General features: G+C 44.3%; 1 long non-coding RNA gene across 1 annotated transcript in view; it reads right to left on the reverse strand.

Annotated features, from left to right (window-relative positions):
• Positions 1 to 4,222: 4,222 nt before the first annotated feature.
• Positions 4,223 to 4,564, reverse strand: part of LOC109291265 — a 14,000-nt gene continuing 13,658 nt past the window's right edge. Inside the window, exon 3 of the long non-coding RNA XR_002095791.1 lies at positions 4,223 to 4,287. This is a non-coding gene — a long non-coding RNA (uncharacterized LOC109291265). The remainder of the gene's footprint in view (positions 4,288 to 4,564) is intronic.

The raw sequence follows: 4,564 nt of genomic DNA on the forward strand, positions 1-4,564 counted from the left end.
AGGTGGGACCTGGTGACCATCTATAAACTCACTAGGGGGGACCAGAATGGTTTGGGAGAGACCTTGTTTCCCCTAGCGCCCCCTGGCATAACAAGGAATAACGGCCACAAGCTGTTGGAGAGTAGGTTCAGACTAGACATCAGGAGGTGCTACTTCACAGTCAGGGCGGCTAGGATCTGGAACCAGCTTCCAAGGGAAGTGGTGCTGGCTCCTACCCTGGGGGTCTTTAAGAAGAGGCTTGATGCCTACCTGGCGGGAGTCATCTGAGCCCAGTTTTTCTCCCGCCCAGGCGGGGGGTCGGATTTGAAGCTCTACAAGGTCCCTTCCAACCCAGCTTCTATGATTCTATGATGATTCTATGATCTAAGGCCCTAATTCAGCAAATCACTTAAGCACATTCTTAATATGTTAATAGGGAATGGGATGTATTCACATGTTTGACATCAAGCATTTGCTTACATGCTTTGCTTGATTGGGACAATTGTATATAATAAGGATCAAGAAAAAATATATTTTTAATTGAATCATACAATACCCATACATATGAGTCAGGCTTCTGTTAAAACTCTTTACTATATCAGCTCTTATTTCAGCTTGATAGAATAAAAGACACTTCTTTTTCTTTCCAAGTCCCACTAGAACCTTTTGGTCCCTTCTAAAAATCATAACTAGCAATAAAAGGATATCACTGCAATATTACTGATAGCTAAGAATTAACAGGGAGGATTTTTGTGGGGAGCTGATATATTTTATGGATCAACTGCATGGGTGGAATAAAGTTAGACAAGCTTTTGAATGCAATGCATTCTTCATTAGGAATAATTCTGGCAACAGAATTTAGCACATGTTATAAGTGTAGCATTCAGCCAATGGTAATTCCATTGGATGTTTATCTGATGGAGCTGGAGTTATGGCAAGGTACTGTTCCCACTCAGGAAATTAAGTAATATAAGTAGACAAGATCTTCCAGTTATTAGGTTAAGTTCAGTATTGCCAAACCAGAGCTGTTAACCTTTTCTCAGTCACTGTCAACATCACCTCTTTCCCAGTAATTCCTGCCTGTAACACAGGTATCATCTTTGACTTGGCTCACTCTCTCAATCCTCACTGTATGTAAATCTTGCTGAATCTTTTTCCCCAACTTATTTAAGGGTATAGCTGTACTGCAAGGTGTCCTTATCTTTTGGCATGCGGTCTGTGAGCTAAAGGCAAGCAAACCACCCACATCTTCAACCAGCCACAATGTTTTGTTGAATACACCTCCAACTGCAGTAATCCACATTCTCCCTGTACACACAAGTACTCACTTGATGTATTAGGATTCATGGAGGTTCCCTAGCACTATATAGAATGAGTTTCTCTTGGTTCTAAGGTGCACTGTGAGACAACTTGTCTTTCCTCACCAGCCCCAGGGATGGAAGTTATTTTAGTTCTCCATAGCCTGTGATTTTGCTAGCCATAAACAACAATCAGGTTTTTACAACTGTACCAATGAGCAGAATCCTGAATTTGTTGCATGAATGACTTTTGACTATGGCACACTGGGCACATCTATACATGCATTAAGGTGCATTGAGGGCATGGCTGTACACATGCACACCTTTAATATGACTTTAAAATATGATTTTAGGCTATTGACTCCTAAATTTGATACTTGCAAAAGCAGGTATCACATTTAGGTGCAAATAGCTAAAGTGCCTTAACACACATGTAGACACACTAAGGCACATTAACACTGTGTATCTCGACAGACTTGGGACTAACTTGAGTTCCTGGCCAGCCCCAGGCTATGCAGGGAAGTCTGCATGTGCAGCCTGTGGCTGGCTGGGAACTGTCCCAATCAGGAGAAGATCCCAGCCAGCTCCAGACACAGCAGGCAACTGTCACCATGCAAAGCAGCTCCCAGGCCCTGCTCCACAACTGCAATTGTGATCATGGAGTTGGGGCTGGGGAGCTGGTTTCCAGCCTGTTCCCAGCATCAGTTCCATGATCACGGAGTGGGGGCTGGGAACAAGCTCCCAGCCCCCACTCCATGATCACGATCAGGGGGTGGGGTCTGAAAGTTCCCTGCTGTGGGGGCAGAGGGACATTGTCCACACCCAGGAATGCAAGGTGGGGACTGGGGAGCTTGTTCCCCACCCAGCTCTGTAAGCGCAGAGCTCAGAGGGAACAGGCTAGGGAGCTTGTCCCCCCTCCCCCCTCCAGCTCCAAGCCCCCACCAGCCCTGGGAGATCCTAAAAGATAAGGATCTCCCAGCACCAGCCCTGCAGTCATGGAGCCAGCACTAGGAGATAAAGGTCTCCTACCTGTCTGCTCCCCGATCACAATCTTGGTGCGGGGGGCCTGGAGCTCCCTGCTTCAGGGGCAGAGGGACATACTCCCCACCCAGGCTCCTGTGGTAAAGACCACCCTGGCACCTCCTGGGGGGCAAGAAGCAATCTCCTGCCCCATGGTGGATGGCTGACCAGAACCAGATTTTGCTCCCAGTCAAGTGTCTATGTGAGCACTAAGGTGTCCTTTCTAAGGCCAAGTAAATTTCCTACTTGCATTTGCAGGTAGCAAATTTACTCAATATTAGGGAGGTTTACTGCAAAGTAAGCACGTGCACGTGCATATGCTTACTCCACAGTAAACTATGCTAATGTGAAGTTAAGGAATCTTATGTAGGTGTGCCCACTGTTTATGATTACACTGAAAAGCTTTTCAGACATTACAAAAACACATATGAGAGCAAGATGAGGAGGAAGTATGTAAGACAGATTTGGAAGACAGGATGAACATGAGACAGGCATTTTGTTCCCATGTATAGACTGATATTTGGGGAGCAGAAGACTTACCATGGGATCAAATGGTTTTCCAGATATGAAATGACAGCAGTGGTCCCAAAATTTCCATATGAAGGGGGCAAGACTTACTTATATAAAGTAACTTACACAATTTTCTGGCATACTAATTACACAACTGTAGTGATTTGGTAGGAAGGAAGGGTCAGGAAAGAATTTTACCCCATGTTCATATTGGTATGGACTGTGCGGGGGGGTTTGTCTTCCTCTATAGCAGGGGTGCATGGCTCTCTTCCTATGATCTCTTGAGCATATATTAATAACCTTTACAGTAGCAGGATATTAGCCACAGTGATCCTGCCTTGCCTGTAGCAGATTAGGGTGTTTTGTCTTGTCTTGTCTTGTCTTGTGTCAGGGTTGACTGTGTATGTATGTATGTACATACACACACACACACACATCCATAGTTCTCGCCATGAGGGAGCAAGCAAATATATTAATCACAAGCAAGTTACTCTAATTCTAGTCCTGAAGGGCTTGATGGATCACTGGGGCAGGAGTATAAAAAAGTAGGGACCCCAGGAGGTCCTCTAGTCCAGTCCCCTGCTCAAACCTGGATCAATCATTCCTGACTATCTTGAAAATTTCCAGGGTAGAGATTCTACCTAACTTCTCTAGGTAGTCTGTTTCAATACTTGACCATCATCATACTCCAAAAATCCCTCCTAATCTCCAAGCTAAATTTCCCCATCTCCTGTTTGACTCCTGTTTGACACTCCTAGTCCTGTCCCCACAGAGAAAATATTATCTCCATCCTATTTATAATCATCCTTCAACTATTTTGACACTGATATCAAATCCCGCTGAGTCTTCTCTTCTCCAGACCAAGTAACATGAGTTCTTTAGCCTGCCCTCATTAAATCTTCCCTCCCAGGCCTCTAATCATTTTTGTTGCTCTCTGCTGGACCCTTTCCAATCTGCTCACATCTTTCCTAAAGCGTGGAGCTCAAAACTGGACACAGCACTACAGATGAGGCATTACTAGTGCTGAACAAAATGGAGGAATCATTTCCTTTGATTTCCAAGAGACACTTTTAATACAACCCAGTATGCTGTTACCTTTTTTTTTTTTCCCAACAGAAGTAATATTCAACCTATGGCTCATATTCACCCTTAAGTCCACTGTAACCAAGAGGTTCTTCTCTGCAGTACTGCAGCCTAACCAAATATTCTCCAGTCTGTATTTGTGCAATTAATTGCCCCAAGTGCAGGACTCTGCACTTGCCTTTCATCTGATTCTCACATTAGGACTAATTTGAGAGGCACTGGTAAAGTGCAGGAAATTTTAAGAATATTTGGAATTTACATGCTAGGGCAATCTGGGACCTAAATTCCTCACAATTACATGAAAGATCCTTTTCAACCAACTTTCAACCTACTTTTTTTTTTTTTGGTCACATCTCTTCTGCCTTGGCTTTTGAAGTCTTCCCCAGACAACATGGTGCTGCACAGAAAATTAAGTTATTCTCCTTGTAGCTGCAGAAAGATGATGGAGTGCACCTTTGGAGGGCTGAAAGTAAAACGATTGTGCCTCCAACAATCATTTGTATACCAAATCAAATATTGTACATAGAATTGCAGCCTGCTATGCCCTGTACAAGATCTGTGGTGCTAGAGGCAAATATTTTTGGTTGGGGGCTGGGGGGGGGCCAGACACTGATGTACAATCATGCAACACCCCCATACCCAGTACTGGCCCAGAGACAACCAAGCTAAGGGAA

This window comes from Gavialis gangeticus, unplaced genomic scaffold (assembly GCF_001723915.1).
Source record: "Gavialis gangeticus isolate Ggan-Ray unplaced genomic scaffold, GavGan_comp1, whole genome shotgun sequence".
In the NCBI taxonomy this organism is placed as follows: Eukaryota; Metazoa; Chordata; order Crocodylia; family Gavialidae; genus Gavialis; species Gavialis gangeticus.